At 36.5% G+C, this 19,887-nt stretch overlaps 1 long non-coding RNA gene across 1 annotated transcript; it reads left to right on the top strand.

Moving 5' to 3' along the window:
* Window positions 1-5,138: 5,138 nt before the first annotated feature.
* LOC139359190 (uncharacterized) lies at window positions 5,139-19,228 on the top strand. Its single transcript, XR_011615046.1, has 3 exons — window positions 5,139-5,270; window positions 7,037-7,191; window positions 19,092-19,228. It is a non-coding gene; the product is annotated as an uncharacterized lncRNA (long non-coding RNA).
* Window positions 19,229-19,887: the final 659 nt, after the last annotated feature.

Below are 19,887 nucleotides of genomic sequence, written 5' to 3'. Positions count from 1 at the left end.
TAAGATGAGAGGTAACTTACAAATTAAATAAAGCATCCACTTCTCACACTGCATCTTGAGAGGTTATCTATCTCAAAGGCCCCAATTTTATTGGTGTAAAAAACACATGGAGCCCCAAGTCTTTCCTTGCATGTGTGTATATTCTTAATGTAATAAATTCAATTATTCGTTTTGTGACAGCCTCTTAGTTTAAACCTATAATAAAAATCTATACAAAATACTATAATGGGCCAGCTGTGGTAGGTCATGCCTGTAATCTCAGCATTTTGGAAGGCCGAGGCAGGCAGATTGCTTGAGCCCAGGAGTTCAAGACCAGCCTGGGCAACGTGGCAAAACCCCGTCTATACAAAAAATGCAAACAATTCGCCAGGCATGATGGCATGCACCTGTAGTCCCAGCTACTGGGAAGGCTGAGGTAAGAGGATCACCTAAGCCTGGGAGGTTAAGGCTGCAGTGAGCTGTGATTGTGTCACTGCTCTTCAGCCTAAGCAACAGAGTCAGACTCCGTCTCAAAAAAACAATAAATGAATACGGCTGGGTGCGATGGCTCATGCCTGTAATCTCAGCACTTTGGGAGGTCGAGGCGGGTGGATCACGAGGTCAGGAGTTTGAGACCAGCCTGACCAAGATGGTGAAACCCCGTCTCTACTAAAAACACAAAAATTAGCTGGGCACAGTGGCAGGCACCTGTAACCTCAGCTACTCGGGAGGCCGAGGCAGGAGAATCGCTTGAACCCAGGAGGCGGAGGTTGCACTGAGCTGAGATCACACCATTGCACTCTAGCCTGGGGTGACAGAGCAAGACTCCATCTCAAAAAAAAAAAAAAAAAAATGCTGTGATGAAGAAAATGAAGCCTCACTGGACAGTTTAAATTTGATAGCGGGGTGGCAAGGAAAATCAACATAATTTACAATCTCATGACCCTATTGCCCTTATGATTTGAACAACTCAAGTAAGATCAGTGCTACTAGAGACCTGACTTTCCAGAAAAGCTGTTGGTGAGAGAAGGTTAGACAGCTAAAGGCACATCCTTCTCCATTATGTACTCTTTCCCTTCTCTGGTTTTCTACTTCAACATGTGTTGCTTCTGCTTTTCCAAATAGCGTAGGCATCTCAGAATAGAAACTATTTTATATTTCTACTTATGTGTTCTACAACATCAGTACAGTGCTGAGAAAACTGGAAGTATAAAATGCATACTTGGTTGATTGTTTTCTTGAGAGAAATTAATAAATTGTGGGTATAAGAAAATGCAAAGTTTTTTGTGGCTATTGTCAATGGGATTACATTCTTGATTTAGCTCTCAGCTTGGACGTTTTTGGTATACAGATGTGCTACTGATTTTTGCACATTGACTTTTGTATCCTGAAACTTTACTGAAGTTATCAATTCAAGGAGACTTTTTTTTTTGCAGTCTCTAGGGCTTTCTAGGTATAGAATAGTATCATCCTCAAAGAAAATTTAATTTATTTTCTTATTTGGGTGCCTTTTATTTCTTTCTCTTGTCTAGTTGCTCTGCCTAGAACCTCCAGTACTATGTGGAATAGGAGTGGCAAGAGTGGCCATCCTTGTTGTGCTCCCATTTTTAAGAGGAATGTTTCTAGCATTTGCCAATTCAGTATGATGTTAACTGTAAGTTTGTCATACATGGCTCTTATTATTTTGAGGTATTATATTTTGATGCCTAGTTTGTTAGATTTTGTTGAAAGCTTTTTCTGCATCTATTGAAATGATCATGTGGTTTTTGCGTTATACATCTAACCCAGGAGGTGAAAGGTCTCTATAAAGAGAATTACAAAATACTGCTGAAAGAAATCACAGATGACAACAAAATGGAAAAATATTATATGCTCATGAATTGGAAGAATCTATGTCATTAAAATGGCTACACTGCCCAAATCAATTTACAAATTCAATGCTATTCCCATCAAACTACCGATGTCATTTTTCACAGAGTTAGAAAAAAAACTAATCTAAAATTTATATAAAGCCAAAAAAGAACCTGAATAACAAAAGTAATCCTAAGCAAAAAGAACAAAGCTGGGGGTATCACATTACCCAACTCCAAACTATAATATAAAGCTACTATAACAAAAACAACATAGTACTGTGTACATAAGAAAAGACACATAGACCAATGGAACAGAATAGAGAGCCCAGAAATAAAGTCACACACCTGCAGCCATCTGACCTTTGACAAAGTTAACAAAAATAGGCAATGTGGAGAGGACTTCCTATTCAATAAGTGGTGCTGTGATAGCTGGCTAGCCATATGCAGAAGAAAGAAACTGGATCCCTACCTTTCATCACATTCATAAGTTGACTCTGAATAGATTAAACAAGTACATATAAGACCTCGAACTATAAGAACTCTAGAAGAAAACCTAGTAAACACCATGCTGGACATGAGCCTTGGGAAAGAATTTATGGCCAAGTCCTCAAAAGCAACTGCAACAGAAACAAAAATTGACAAGTGGGACCTAATTAAACTAAAGAGCTTCTGCACTGTAAAAGAAACTATCAACAGAATAAACAGGCAACCTACAGAATGGGAGAAAATATTTGTAAACTATGCATTCATCAAAGGTCTAATATCCAGAATCTATAAGAAACTTAAGCAGATCAATAAGCAAAAAACAAACAACTCTATTCAAAAATGGGCAAAGGACATGAACAGACATTTCTCCAAAAAAGGCATACCCATAGCCAACAAACAAATGAAAAGATACTAACATCACCAATCATCAGAGAAATACAAATTAAAACCACAATGAGATACCATCTCACATCAGTCAGAATGACTATTATTAAAAAGTAAAAAAAAAAAAAAAAACAGATGTTGGCAAAGCTGCAGAGAAAAGAGAATGCTTATACATTGTTGGTGAGAATGTAAATTAGTTCAGCCACTACAGAAGGCAGTTTGGAGATTTCTCAAAGAGCTTAAAACAAAACTACCGTTCAACCCATCAGGTCCATTAATGGATATATATCCAAAGGAAAATAAATCATTCTACCAAAAAGACACATGCACTTGTATGTTCATTGCAGTACTATTCACACTAGCAAAGACATAGAATCAACCTAGGTGTCTATCCACTCTGGATTAGGTTTTAAACGTGTGATACATGGACACCATGAAATAATAGACAATTATTTGAAATGAAATTATGTCCTTTGCAGTAACTGGAGGCCATTATCCTAAGTGAATTAACACAGGAACAGAAAACCAAATACCATGTATTCTCACTTATAAATGAGAGCTAAACATTGGGTACAGGTGGACATAAACATGGGAACAACAGACACTGGGGACTACCAGAGGTAGGAGGAAGGGAGGGCAACAAGGGCCAAAAAGCTACCTATTATATACTGTGCTCACTACCCGGGTGATGGGATAATTTGTCCCCCAAACCTCAACATCACCAATATACCCATGTCACAAACCTGAATGTATACCTCTTAATCTAAAACAAAAGCTTAAATCATGTATTTTTAAAAAGATAATGAAGGGAGAATAATATACTATTGAAAATCTAATTACTAATTGCATTTTCCACTTAGAATTCACCAGAAGAAACAAATTTATTTGCGAACTTTGGAGATTCTCCAACTTCAGGTAATGATAGATATACATGAGATTCTAATGTAGGTAGAATTTTTTTTTTTAATCTCCTGCTCCTTCTTTTTTGTCATGTGAATTATCTCAGTAACTATTCATACACATTTTGGTTGACTCTTTTCAACATGTATACATTTATTCAGCCTTCAAGGGACACTTAGTGAGCACCTTAGTCCTAGGCTTTATGTATGGCACCAAAGATACAAACCAATAAGGCACAGGGTTTGTAAGCATATGAAATAGCACACAAGAGAGTTTTCAAGCAGTTGAATGAAGACAGAACTGCTATAACAGGAGACTGATGAAGTATTTAATGAGAAGTCAGACCATTTCCCATTGTCTCTTGTTTGAACATGTATTCTTCTTCTGTATCACTCCAGTCATTCTTCAGAAGACAAAGGATTCTATAAATGGAATAACAGGTGTGTGAGTGCTATGTATAATTATGTCCTAATAGAGGTTTCCTTTTCTGTAAGATTTGTGATGATTGAGTGCTTGGTATGTGGTTTGTTTTCTAATTACAATCAATCATTTCCTCCTTGAAGTCATTCTGGTAACACATCACTGCCACTATTTTTAGATCTATGACAAATCATATATTCTGTACTAATTCAGAAATGTGATTCATTGAATAACTCTCATCAAATACTGCTGTAAAGAAGATACAAATAGTCATGTGAACCCAAGGGTTGGCTCCTCTTCAAGCAGAAAGGAAGTTAAGCCCATTTTACCAGTTAATCCATCAATGAGTGCTATGGGAAAGGCTAATCTTATGCCTATGTAAATAAGTCATTTGCTGTTGTTGAGAATGAACCCACATCTCCAAAATGTCTCCAGACACAGTCATTTAACTAGAATTTCTTTTAACAAAGGATGGCCTTATCTCTAATCCTTGATAAAATACAAATAATTCTGGGAAAGGTAATACGCAGATCTAAATTCACACCAAAATAAAAGTAACTATATAGACTCCTGAGAAATATTTTTCTTTCATGTAAGAGGACTTCAAAAAAATTATGGCAAAAAAGAATTAAGAGATAAAAATAAACAATATAAACTTTATTTCTCAACATAAGTGCCATCAAGGTCAAGACTCTTTGTAACTGATGATACCAGCCTTTTGTCCATCACTAAAGAACTGAGTGACCTGGGAATTTAACCATTATAAATGCATTATTTTTTTACCTTATTAACTGAGGAAAAGTTGATGCCCTTTAAGGTTTTTTTTAAGATTAGGAAACCAAAAAAGAAGTCAGAAGGAGCCAAGTAAGGACTACAAGGTGGAGGAAAAATAATTTACTATTGAAATTCTCACCAAATTGTCCTTACTTGATGAGAGACATAAGCAGGAACATTGTCATTGAGGAAAAGGACTTTTATGGTAAAGCTTTTCTAGGCATTTTATTTTTTTATTTTATTTTATTTTTTTGCTAAAGCTTTGGCTAGCTTTCTCAAAACATTCTCATAATAAGCAGATGTTATTATTCTTTGGTCCTCTAGAAGTCAACACACAAAATGCCTTGAGCATCGCAAAACACTGTTGCCATGACCTTTGCCTTCAGTGTCCACTTCCACTTGTGATTTGACTGGACCACTTTTACCTCTTAGTTGCCATTGCTCTGATTGTGCTTTGTCTTCAGGATAATACTGGTAAGGCCATGTTCCATCTCCTGTTGCATTTCATCAAAGAAATGCTTCAGGATCTTGATACTGCTTGTTTAAAATTTCCCCTAAAAGCTCTGCTCTTGTCTGCAGCTGATCTGAGCACAATAGGTTTGGTACCCATCAAGTGGAAAATTTGCTTCATTTTAATTTTTAAGTCAGAACTGTGTAAACTGAATCAAATAAGATATCTATGGTGTAGGCTAATGGTTCTGCTGTTAATCATCAGTCCTCTTAAATTAGAGCATGAACAAGATTAATCATTTTCTCAAAAATTGATGTGGAGGAAACAATCAGGTCTGCCACTATGGACTTTATCTTCAACATCATCTCATCCCTCCTTAAAATGAGTTATCCATTTGTAAACTGCTTATTCTTTGGGGCATTGGCTCTATAAACTTTTCATGAAGTATTAATGATTTCACCATTCTTCTACCCAAGCTTCACCATACATTAGATGTTTGTCCTTGCTTCAATTTTAGCAGAACTCATGTTATTCTAATTGAGGCTCTTTTCAAGCTAAAGTCTTATCCCTCTCAGTGGCTCCAACTACAGCCTGTTACAACAAATTAGTATGAACTTATTTAGGTGCAAAAAAATTTTTGAAATTCATGCACAGTTTTTTCATTATATTCGTTTTTTGATATCCATAATTACTATATTTAAATTTTTATGTATATTTCACTTGGTTATTATATTTTTTGTTACAATGAAATTCACAGAAAATAAAATCAGCAATTTTAAATGGGACAATTTAGTGGTATTTAGTACACTCACTATTTTATGTAACAAATACCTCTGCCTAGTTCCAAAATATTTTTGTCTCTGTAAAAGAAACCCCTACATACGTTAAACAGTTATTGCCCTTCCCTTCTTCCCCTAGTCCCTGGCAACCACCCACCTGTTTTCTGTTTCTCCGGATTGACCCATTTTTGATATTTCATAAAAATGAAATCATGTAAGATGGGACCTTTTGTGTCTGGCTTCTTTCACTTAGCATCATGCTTTCAAGGTTCATCTGTGCTGCAATGTGTATCAGTACTTCATTCCTTTTATGGTTGTATGTGCGTAACGCCATTTGTTTATTCATGTGCTGAAGGACATTTGGTATTCCTAAAACTTTGCTAAGTATGTAAAATGGCTCAACTGCTATAAAAATTTGTTTGGAGGCTTCTCAAAATGTCACACACAGAATTATATGTCCCAGCAATTCTACTTCTAGACAGATATCCAAAAGCATTAAAAACAGAGACTCAAACAGATATTTGTATACCAACGTTTACAGCAGATTATTCACAATAGCCAAAAGGTGGAAACATTATATTCATTTTCCATGAACTTTTTAAAGAGCCCCTCATACAGCTGACTGTAATCTGCAAGAATTAATTATGAAAGAAGGGAAGGGGAATTTCCACTTGGGAGGTACTAAGGACAGATTTCTCCTTATTTGCAATTTTGGCAAGGATTGATGCTGACTTGGGGGTTGATCGAATTTTTGCCTGAAGTTTGAGATCTTAAACCCCATCCTTCTATTTTCAGTTACTTGAGTTTCAGTGAGAAAGGATTGCAATTTACAAACTAAGCATAAACATATCAAATCTAACTTATTTAGTTAAAAAAACTAAACTTATCAAATCTTTATAGACACTGTAGTTTGATATATGTATATTTAAACTAAGTGTTCAGTAAAGTTTCTAAAGTTATATCCATGATGCAAACTCAATTGTTCCCAACTCAATTATCCTTTTGATTAGCTCAGAAAGAAGAAACCAAGCCTCCTCCAATGGTCTTGATTACCACTCACACAGACTAAACCCTCCAAGCTGTGGAGGCACTAAAATGTTTATTGAATAAATGAGTAAGTGAAAGAACAAAGAAACAAAAGAATATACAGACTGGAAGCAACTTGGTAAGCAAACAATCTGATGATAGTAAAATTATTTTCCGTGGGTGACTGGTTCAACAGCTGCAGGCTTTACCCAGAGCCAAAGGTTCTTCCAGAGCCCTTCACATTATCAGACATACTGTGGCATCAGGCATAGGAGAGGGGATGACAGTTGCATTAAAAAATGCCACTTCCCAGTCTACTTCCACCCATGGCATGAGTGTCCTGCTGTTTCTCAGTCTTCATATTCATCATATTTAAAAGAGCTGAGACTGATGAAGAATGATTATGTGATGATGTAAGACATTATCTGAAAAGCACTTGTGTTTTACTGTGCTCGCTTTTACTGGCTTGTGGAAAGTGATGGGATTGTGTTATGTGGTACTCGATGGTAAAACCTCTCATTTCCCAAAATATACGTGTGTGAATTTCAATCAGAGAAGTTCCAGCTGCAAGAGTGGTAACCACTCCATATGATTTACTCTTGGATTTATCATGCAAAGAATCAGAGGTTACACTCTTTATATAATACAAAGCAGTTTTGTCAGCTAAAGTTTGTTCTACACAGGCAGAGTGAAGAGGAAATTTGATAGAATCATAGCCAGAATATTCAAGCAAAACAATTACTCTTGTCTGACTTATTGAGGCTAACGGATTTCTCCCCTTAAATAATGGTTTTATAAGAGCTATTTAAATAGCCCTATCAGTATATCCAAATAAGACTTTATTTTAAAATACAGATCACAGGTTTAAAGGAAGGTTAATTTTGAAATTACTAAGAAAATACATAGTTACTTTAAAACAATGAAATAAAATGTTGAAATGTACTTGTAAGGCATAAAAAAACACGAACTGAAGATACAGAGTTTTTGGTGCCAAGCAACATAGAATTCTTTTTGATTCTAATTTACCTGAAATATCTTCTTGCTATCACTTAAAAGATTTTTGTATAGTCAAAATCAACCTCTCACACTCCCTTGGAACATTTTGTTGATTTTTGACATCCCACATATGCAAAATCATTTACTCAAAGTGACTAGAGAAGTGGAAAAATTAGAGTTTCATGGTTTACGACTTGGAATTTATACAGATTTTACAGCTTTGCTTTTAAAGAAAGGAAAATGTTTTCTGCAGTTAAGAAATCACTCCAACAGATGCGTCTATCTCCTCTATTTTTATTTCTAGTTGGCTTATGGGTGAACTACCCTGGCCATAGTTATAAATTTGAAATTATAGGAACTGCTGAGGGGTAATTTTTTTTCTGGCTGTAAAATACAATGAGGACACAGCTGCAGCATCTAGAAAGTAAGGGAAGCTAAAACTATAAAAATAATACTGTTCCTCTTCCTTGTTTTGGATACAAGCTCTAAAACAAGAGTCAGTTTATCTGGTTTCCCATTATTTATAATGATTAATCTAAGGCCACATTCCCAGGAGAGTAATTAGCCAGTCAGTTACTTCAGCGTGAATCCAGCACTGCTGATTAAGTATAAGTTTACAATTACAAGTGGACAAACATTCAATAAAACATAGTACAGGGTATCTTTTTTTTTATTGGGGTAGGGGGTGGGGAGTTAGAGAAGCCAGAAATATGAGAAATAACCAGTCTAACTCCAGTGAAAAGAGATCTTGCTTGTGTGAATTGTGAATAACATATTAACTATAAGTCAGCAGTGAAATTCTATCTACTTCTCTTTCTATATATATGTTTGTTAGGTTACGTTTTTACATGAACCTGCTACATGTAGGTTCTGTACCTGTTTTACAGAACCTGCTACATGCTCCACCTGTAACTACGTACTTTGTGTATTATGTTTAGCGAGCTTTTAGTTGTGAGCTGACTACTCTCTGAAATGCAATTGCCTCCAATATATTGGTGTTAGGAACAGGACTCTGACCAGCCAGTTTAAAAAAATATTAATCCTATCCTAAAATCCTTTAAAAATTAACTCCCCAGAAGCCACAGGGTCAAACTGGAGTTTTTTGGTATTATATTCAAGGCTCTTGTTCTTGGCCTAAATTTTTCTTGCCCTTCCACGTTGTTCTTTGTCCCCTTTTTATGCTTTATGTTTCAGAAATACTGAGAGTCATAGTAATAGTAGAAATAGTTGTAGTGATAATTTATTGAGCATCAATTACAGGAGAAGATAAAATACTAAATATCTAAATATAAATGCCTCTCATATATCTCATATAAATATATATCTCATATAAATGCCTCATAAATATTTTCATAAAAATACCGGAAGGCAGATATTATTATTCCCATTTTACAGCTAGAGAAGGTAAGGCTCTCAAACAGCAGGTAACTTGTTCAAGAATATATAGTTAATAATCAGCAGACGTAAGATTCTTCTCTTACCTCTTTGTTATACATGAAATATGCCACACTATTCCATCACTCTAGGCCTTGTCACATTTTCTTGCATCTTAACTATAATACCTTTTACTACCTTGTTCATTTTGTTCGCTTTAGAAACTCTACTGATTTTTTAGGACTTTCTCTATAAGTCTTCTCTGACCTGCCTTCCTGAGAAAGGTGATCAGATTTCTTCCAGTCTTCTGTGGTTCTATCCCAGATTACACACACACACACACACACACACACACACACACACCCATTATTCTACTCATCATAGTGCCTTATAATATTTATAAATGTAAATAGATCTCCTTACTAAGCTGTGATAACTCTACACTAATCTTACAACAACAAAAAGTACTAAAAAATATTCACCCAATGAACAGATAAATTAACTTATTTAAGAGCAATAGAGGCATAACCTTGATAATGAGACATAGACCATCAAAAGAAAGTTTCCTTAGACCATATGAGCACTAAAGCAGCCTTGGAGACACTCTCATGTGTGATTTCTGTTATCTCCTGTCTTCTTTCTTTGCCAGTTCCTATCAAATTTAAATCACAATTTTTTTATCAGCCCTTACTCCTTGCTGTGATCTTATTCTTTTATTTAAAATTCCTTTCTGACATTAGATACCTGAAAAAGATTCAACTGTTAGCTCTGCCCTCATTTTACCTGTATTAGACTCAGGTGATCTCTCTACTGTCATTCCAAGAATCTAACTAGTTTCTATCAATGAACAAGTGTTGGTTGTTTACCTAATATGTGCTAGAGATTGCTCCGATTAAAAAAAAAATAAAAAAATAAGGCCTTTGGTTTTATGTAGCATCCATTACAGTGGTATAAGCTGGAAAACGTGTAAACAAACAAAAAAAGATAATTTTAGGTACATACAATTTCCTATTCCTATGCAATAGTATATATCCCCTCCAGCATGAGCTATGGCTGTGCTTGGGAAATACAAAGCAATTTAAATGTTAACTTAATCTACACAGAGATAGCTACACCTATGTTTAATTTTACACCATTATTAGTTTTCTATGGGAAAAAAAGACAAGTAACCAACAAATGGGGCAAATAGAAAATAAATTGATGACTATAAAACAAATAGTAAGATTTATACCTAACCATATCAATAATCATATTAAATGTAAGAAGTATGAACTTCCCCAAATAAAAGGCAGAGATGATCAGATTGTATAAAAAGTAAGAACCAGCTCTATGCTGCCTACAAGAAATGTACTTTAAATATTAAGAAACAAATAGGTTTAAAGTAAAATAGTAAAAAATAAAAATCATGCTAATTATAATCAAAAGAAAGATGGAGTTACTATATTAAGATTAGTCAAAGTATATTTCAGAGAAAAGAGTTTTACTCTGAAAGAGGGATAAAGGAGGTCATTTTATAATAATAAAGCAGTCAGTACAATCAGAGGATACAATAATCCTAAACATTTATGCATAATAACAGAAATTCAAAATATATATGGAAAAGCTTATAGAAGTACAAGGAGAAATATACATATTCATAATTATAGTCAGAGATTTCAATAACCTCCATCAATAATTGATTAAGCAAGGAGACAATTATATTATCAACCTACTGACCTAATTGATATATTTAGAATACACAATCCAAAAGCAATAAAATACATATCCTTTTCAGATACTCATGAAAATGTTACCAGGATAGATCATATGCAGGGCATTAAAATAAGTAGTAAATTCAAAAGAAACTAAGCCTTACAAAATATTAATATGTTCCCTGGCTAAAATGAGATAAAATTAATCATCAATAACATAAATATCTCCAGAATATTTCAATTGTCTGGAAACCAAATAACATACTTATAAATAATCAATTGGTCAAAGGGGATTTGAAAGGGAAAAACGAAAGTATTCTTTAGGCTGGGTGTGGTGGCTCATGCCTGGAATCCTAGCAGTTTGGGATGCCAAGGCAGGAGGATCACCTGAGGCCAGAAGATTGAGATTAGCCTGGGCAACATAGTGAAACTCCTTCTCTACAAATTTTTTTTTAATATTAGCCTGGCATGGTGGCATGTGCCTATAGTTCAAGCTATTTGGGAGGCTGAGGCTGGAGGACTGCTTGAGCCCAGGAGGTTGAGGCTGCAATGAGCTATGATCATGACATTGCACTCCAGCCTGAGCAACAGAGTGAGACCCTGTCTTTAAAAAATTATTTTTAAAACAGTAGATAAGAAAACACATATCATATCAAAATGTATAAGTTACAACTGAAATAAATATACATAGCACTAAAAATGCATATTATAAATGTAGAAATATCTCAAATCAATGACTTCAACTTCTACCTTCAGAAAGTGGGGAAATAAATTAAAAATGAAGCCCAAGGTAAGAAGAAGAATGGAAGTAATAAAAATCAGAGTGGAAGTCAATGAATTAGAGAACAGAAAATAAAAACAGAATCTGATTTTTTGAGAGATCAATAAAATGACTAAATCTCTAGCCAAATGGTTGGGAGAAAAAGTAAGGAGACTCAAATTGCCATTGTTGAGAATAAGAGACATGACATCACTAATGATTCCACAAATGTTAAAAGGAAAATAAGGAAATATTATGAATTCACAACTTAGATGAAATGGACAAACTATTTGATAGACACTGGATGCCAAAGCTTACCCAGGGAGAAATACATCCTTTACATATCTCTATGCCTTTTTAAGGAATTAAATTTGTAGATAAAAACTTTCCACAAAGAAAACTCCAAGCCCAGTGGTTTCACCAGTGAATTCTATCATTCATTTAAAGAAGAAATACCAAATGTACACTATCTCTTGCAGAAAATTAGAAAGGAGGAAATAATTTCCAACTCTTTCTATGAGGCTAGCGTTACTCTGATACTAAAGCCTGACTAAGATGTTATCTTAAAAAGTAAACTACAGGCGAAAATCCTTCATAAACATAGACGCAAAACAGTAAAAAAAAAAACTTAGCAAAAAGAATCCAATAATCCAGTAATATATTAACAATTACAACAATCACAACCACATAACCACATAATTAACTTTTAAAAATCAATGCACTGCATCATATTAACAAAATACAGTCAAGACATATAATTAATATAATTACATAAGTAATATAAATAATTATCTCTCACTAGACTCAGAAAAAGCATTTGCCTAATCCAATATCTATTCCTGATTAAAAGAAAATTCTCCCCAAGCTAGAAATATAAGAGAACTTCTTCAACCTCATAAAAGCTGTCTAGGGAAAACCTACTCTTGACATCATACTTAATTATAAAAAACTGAATGCATCCCCCACTAACATCAGGAGTAAGATGAGGACATCCACTGTCACTACTTCTACTCAACAATGTACTGCAAGTTCAAATAAGTGCAACAAGATGAAATAAATAAATATGTTACCCAGATTGAACAGGTAGAAGTAAAAATGTCTTATGTGCAGATATCATGATCATCTATGGAGAAAATAAAATGAATCTCCAAAAATCCTATTGGAACTAGTGAGTTTAGCAACATTTCACGATACAAGATCCATCAATCTACAGAGATCAATTTATGGTGCTATATTCTAACAATTAACATTCAGAAACTGAAATGTAAACATAATGTAATTTATAATACCATAAAAATATAATATACTTTGGGATAAATCTGATGAAATATGTGTAATACTTATACACTGAAAACTATGAAACTTTGCTGAGAGAACTTAAGACACAGATAAATGAAGAGCTATCCCTCAGGCATAAGTCAGAAATCTCAATACCATTAACAAGTCAGTTTTCCCCAAAAATGATCTGTAGGTTTAGTACAATTCTAATCAAAGTCTAAGCAGGATTTTTGGTGTTGAAATTGATAAGATCATTCTAAATTTTACATGGAAATGAACAGGACCTACAGTAGCCAAAACAACTTGGAAAAAGAACCACGTTGGAAGACTAACATAACCTGATTTTAAGATTTATTGCAAGCCTCAGTTAATAAGACAGTGTGGGCCGGGCGCGGTGGCTCAAGCCTGTAATCCCAGCACTTTGGGAGGCCGAGACGGGCGGATCACGAGGTCAGGAGATCGAGACCATCCGGGCTAACACGGTGAAACCCCGTCTCTACTAAGAAATACAAAAAATAGCCGGGCGAGGTGGCAGCGCCTGTAGTCCCAGCTACTCGGGAGGCTGAGGCCGGAGAATGGCGTGAACCCGGGAGGCGGAGCTTGCAGTGAGCTGAGATCCGGCCACTGCACTCCAGCCTGGGCTACAGAGCGAGCCTCCGTCTCAAAAAAAAAATAAATAAAAATAAAAATAAAAAAATAAGACAGTGTGGTATTGGTATATAGATAGACAATAAATCAATGAACAGGATACAGAGTGCTAGAAGTGGAAAACTGATTTTTGACAGACGTATTAATCAGTTTTCATACTGCTGTAAAAAACTGCCTGAGACTGGGTAATTTATAAAGGAAAGAGGTTTAATTGACTCACAGTTCAGCATGGCTTGAGAGGCCTCAGGAAACTTACAATCATGGCAGAAGGTGAAGAGAAAGCAAGGCACCTTCTTCACACGGCGGCAGAAAGGAAAAGCGATCAGCAAAGGGGGAAGAGTCTTTTATAAAATCATCAGATCTCACGAGAACTCACTCCCTATCAGGAGAAAGGCCTGGGGGAAACCACACCCATGATTCAGTTACCTCCACCTGGTCTCTCCCTTGACCTATGGGGATTATGGGGATTACAATTCAAGATGAGATTTGGGCCGGGCGCGGTGGCTCAAGCCTGTAATCCCAGCACTTTGGGAGGCCGAGACGGGCGGATCACGAGGTCAGGAGATCGAGACCATCCTGGCTAACACGGTGAAACCCCGTCTCTACTAAAAAATACAAAAAACTAGCCGGGGCGAGGTGGCGGGCGCCTGTAGTCCCAACTACTCGGGAGGCTGAGGTAGGAGAACGGCGTAGACCCGGGAGGCGGAGCTTGCAGTGAGCCGAGATCCGGCCACTGCACTCCAGCCTGGGTGACAGAGCAAGACTCCGTCTCAGAGAAAAAAAAAAAAAAAAAAACAAAAAAAAGATGAGATTTAGTTGGAGACACAGAACTTAAACATATCATTACAGAGGAGTAAAGGCAATTCAGTGGGAAAAGAATAGACTGCAAGAAATGGTGCTGAAACAATTGCAGATCCATATGCACAAATGTAAACTTTGATCCAAACCTCATACCATATAAAAATTGACCAAAAAATGGGCCAGGCGTGGTGGCTCATGCCTGTAATCCCAGCACTTTGGGAAGCTAAGACGGGCAGATCACTTGAGGTTACCAGTTCGAAACCAGCCTGGCCAACATGCCAATACTCCATCTCTACTAAAAATACAAAAATTAGCTTGGTGCAGTGGCGGGCACCTGTAATCCCAGCTACTTGGGGGCTGAGGCAGGAGAATCACTTCACCCCAGGAAGCGGAGGTTGCAGTGAGCCCAGATCACACCACTGCACTCCAGGCTGGGCAACAGAGCAAGACTCCATCTAAAGAAAAAAAAAAATTAACCCAAAATGGATCACAGACCTAAAGGTAAAACATAAAACTATACAACTTCTGGGGGGAGGGGGGGAACAGGAGAAATTCTTTTTATCTTAGGTTAGGCAACGATTTTATAGCATGACACCAAAAGCACAATTCATGAAAGAAAAAAAAGATAAATTGGAAAAAAATTTCAAAAAGGAGTACATACTGTGTGAGTACACTTATATAAAATCCCAGAAAATGCAAACTTATTTATAGCCACATAAAGGATATCAGTGGTTAATTGAGGCGGGAGGCCAGGAAAGAACAGAGGAAGAAATTATAAAAGAATGCAAGAAAACTTTGGGAGGAGATGAAAATGATGATTACCTTAATTGTGGTTATGATTTCACATATATATGTGTGTGTATGTGCATCAAAACTTATCAAACTGTACAAGTTAAATATGTACATTGTCAATATTATTGTCAATTATACTTCAACAATGCTGTAAAAAAATTAAATAAATAATTTCAAGATATCAGCGTATTATTGAGGATAGTATTATAACAGTTCCTTTAAAACCTTTACTATTTGTAACATACATAAAAGCAACTGTCTATTTCACCTTTTAAACAGGTGATGCACATTGTTTATTTACTTTGAATTTACTCTAAGAGATAAATATGATGTTTTAACAAACTTAAAATGATCTATCATGTTTACTTTGGGAGACAAATACATTTTTAATTGTAGATTTAATTATTCTTAATTACAGTATAAAATAGAGAAAAAATGTTTTCAGGACCTTTTATTGGGGATCTTTCTACTCAGAAAAGAAAGCAATCAACTGGCTTATATTTATGCATATTATATTCTATTCCTAAACATAATACAAAGGTGACTGAGTGGCTGACTCATGAGCTCTGCCATCAAAAAAGATCCAGAACGTAACTGCTTCTTCCCACCTCCATGGACTCAATTCTAGTTAAGGCATCATCATCTGTCTCCTGGATTATTACAATAGCATTCCACCTGTTCTCCCTCCTTGTGCCCCTGCCTCACCTACAGTCTATCTTAACACAGACTCCCAGAGCATTCTTTTGCTCAAGACTTGGAAGTGACTTTTTTATGAAGCCAAAGTTCTTACAGTGGCATTTGAGGCTTTCCCAAAATACCACTCCTCTCCTTGTTCTGTCTACTCCCATCACACTGGTCTTACTTAAATATGTCTGCCACATTTCCATTGCCAGTCCTTCCACTTGCTCTGCCTGGATCATTTATGCGTCCGACACTTCTCAGCTTGGATTTACCCAAATGTCACCCGCCTCTACTCCCTACCCCATCTTCTATCTTCTTGTCAGACATACCATGTATTTTACTTAATGTATTGCCCTTCGTGTATCTACACCTTTTGCAAAATGATTTACAGCTCCACCCATCAAGAGGGGGAGTCTTTCTTACCACTCCTTGAACATGGGCTGACCAATGACTTGCTTTGGCCAAGAGAATGCAGAGGAAGCAGCAGTGATTCAGTGTCAAGGCTGAGGTCAAGAGGCATCATGCACCTCTGCTCTCTCTTTTGCTTCTCTTCTCTACCTTTGTTACAAGCTAAGCCCAGATCTGACCCAAACACATGAGCGTGCCCTGATGAGATAAGCCAAGCCCCACCTGCCAACCCTTAGACAAATGAGTGGTTGTACTGGGCATGGTGGCTCGCATCTATAATCCCAGCACTTTGGGAAGCTGAGGCAGGAGGATCACTTGAGCTCAGGAGTTTAAGACCAGCCTGGGCAACATAATGAGATCCCATCTCTACCAAAAAAATAATAATAATAATTAGGTGGGTGTTGTGGTGCACATATAGTCCCCACTGTTTAGGAGGTTGAGGTGGGAGGATCACTTGAGGCTAGAAGTTGAAGGCTGCAGTAAGCCATGATTGTGCCACTAAACCCCAGCCTGGGTGACAGGGTGAGACCCTAACCCTATTAAAAAATAATAATAGCAGTAGTTAATTTAAGCTCTTAGGCTTTGGTGTGATTTGTCTTGCAGCATTATTGTGGCAACAGACAGATATATTTCTTTCTCCACCAGCTAGAATATAAACTCCATGGTGGCGTTTATCTGTTTTGTTCCCTGCTGTATCCTCAGGGCCTAGAATGCTGCTTAATAAATCTTACTAAATTAATCAATGAATTTGAATCAGATAACTCTAATTTACAAATCAGTTGATCATTTTGAGGTATATATATATATATATCTCTTATATATGGAGCATAACATTTTTAAATCATCAGGAATTTGAGAATTTAAGCATTAATATATTATAATTCCTATAATTGATCAATGGTTCATTAAGGATATAAAATATGCAGTACATGAAGAAAATATTTTTAATTTACAGTGTAATAGTCAATGCTATGACTGATGCTCAGATGAGGATAAACTAACTGAAAGATAGATGAATGAGCTTTGATTATCTGTTCTCTCCCAACTGCTAGGCCTGATATGTACTGTATTAATTATTTATTACTGTGTAATGAGTTACTCCAAAATTTAGCAGCTGAAAGCAGTAACATTCATTATGTCATGCTTTCTGTGGTTCAGGAATCTGGGAATGTTAAGTAGGTGCTTCTGACTCAGGTTCTCTCATGAGGTTGCAATTAAGGTGTTGATCAAAGACAGTGTCATTTCAACAGTTAACAGGGGAGAACCCACTTCCAAGATCACTCACATAGTTGTTCTCAGGCCTAAAAAAATCCACTTCTAAACCCAGTCACATGGGCTTCATGACATGGTAGCCAGCTGGCCTCCTTCACAAGAGAAAACTGGAGAGAGCACCTAAGACATAAGCCACAGCCTCTCTCTCTTTTTATTTGTTTATTTATTTATTTATTTTTGAGACAGAGTCTCACTCTGTCACCCAGGCTGGAGTGCAGTGGCACGATCTTGGCTCACTGCAGCCCCCACCTCCTGCATTCAAGGGATTCTCCTGCCTCAGCCTCCCAAGTAGCTGGGATTACAGGCTATGCCACCACACCCAGCTAATTGTGTGTGTGTACGTGTGTGTGTGTATATATATATATACATATTTAGTAGAGATGGGGTTTCACCATGTTGGCCAGGCTGATCTTGAACTGCTGACCTCAGTGACCCGCCTCGGCCTTCCAAAGTGCTGGGATTAAAGGCATGAGTCACCGCGCCTGGCCACCACAGTCTTTTTATAAACTAATCTCACAAGCAACATCCCATCATGCTGTATCCCATTCATTACAAGGGAACCAATAAGTGCAGCCCACTTCAGGAGGAAATGATTACCCAAGAGCATAAATCAGTGTTAGAAGGTAGGGATCACGAAGGCCGCTTTCAAAGGCTGCCTACATAGGCACATAGAGCCCCTCAAATTCCATTTTTAGAAGGCAAGATTTAAATAATAATTTCCATACTTAACTGCTTTAATTAAAATTGCATCAGATGCCATTATTGCATTTAATAATATAAATCCCCAAAACAATTTTCGAATGTCTGTAGGTTGGAAAAATCTGGACACTAGGTTTACACGCACACCCAAAATTCTAGAGCAAGTATTTAATCCAGGGGTGATCAGAGCAGGCAATGTGATGTAAAGCTACCAAGTAAAAACTCTTGCCAAAAAATTTTATCTCGTATAATAACTAAACTTTCTTACACATTCATTTTATTTAGTATGAAAGATCTATTTTCAAGAGTCATTTATTTCATCAATTAATTACCCTTAAGTATCTAGTAGTAGCCAAGTTTAAAGATACTGAAGCTATCATCCCTGCCCTTAAGAGCTAAAATGTAGTTGAAATTAACACAAGTAATCCCAAGAGTGAGAGGGTCCCCCAAATGATTTTGGCAAAGCAGTTCTTTCTGCTTAAGAAAATCAGTGGCTAGAACATTTACTAAATATATATCTTAAATAATTGAAAAATAACTTTCACATCTCCATTCTTCCTGGAATCACACTGAATTGGATTATGAAAAGAGAAGAGAATTCCTCTAAAATAACATTTCTATTTCCATTGACTTTTTCAGCAGGAGCAGTAGGCTGCCCTCACCACCTGGCTCACGAAGAAACATGAGCTAACTCACGACTGTTCTACCATCACAATCTTCAGTTACACAGAATGCCAAAAAAGCCAGCAACATCACTTTGTTGCCTTTCTTTCTTCTTTCCTTCTTTCCCTTATTTCTAAGCAAGCAGAAAAAGAAAAAGAAATGTCTTTATCAAGGCTGGTCAGTAAAAGAAACAGAAGGTACACATTGCATTTCTTATTGTGTACATGTGAGTCTACTCACACACTGGCATATGAATTTATTGTTCTGATCAAATAAGCTAATTGCGATGGAAACATCATGTGGGTACATACCAATGACCTCTAAAACATATAGCCAGTTTAGAGTGCTGTGAAAAAAGATCCTGAAGCAACTGAGATTTCTGATCCCTAACTGCAAGTTCTGTGTCAAAGGGACATAAAATCTGGGGCTGAAAGGCCAGGTATGCTAGCAGATGGAAAGGGAAGGAGGCAAGAGAGATGGAAGTTAACATCTGAAAAGCAATTTATTCACACGTACACATGCATATGCACACACACACACACAAACACACATATACAAAATGTCTTCTTGAAAATCAGAATAAGGAGAGAAGAATAATGATGTATATCTTTGGACGTGAATGCCTCCAACAGGGATCCAATGATTCTCCTTAAAGAACTACTCTGCCTATTTGCTTTGTGTAGAATCATTAAAATACTGACTGATACAGAAGACACTGAAAATTAGACTTGTTTTCATACAACTTTCCAATATAAGATTTACATAAGCCCAA

The sequence above is a fragment of the Macaca nemestrina genome, chromosome 16 (assembly GCF_043159975.1).
Source record: "Macaca nemestrina isolate mMacNem1 chromosome 16, mMacNem.hap1, whole genome shotgun sequence".
Classification (NCBI taxonomy): domain Eukaryota; kingdom Metazoa; phylum Chordata; class Mammalia; order Primates; family Cercopithecidae; genus Macaca; species Macaca nemestrina.
The sequence above is the reverse complement of the archived record's forward strand: the minus strand, read 5'-3'. Positions and strand labels throughout refer to the sequence as shown.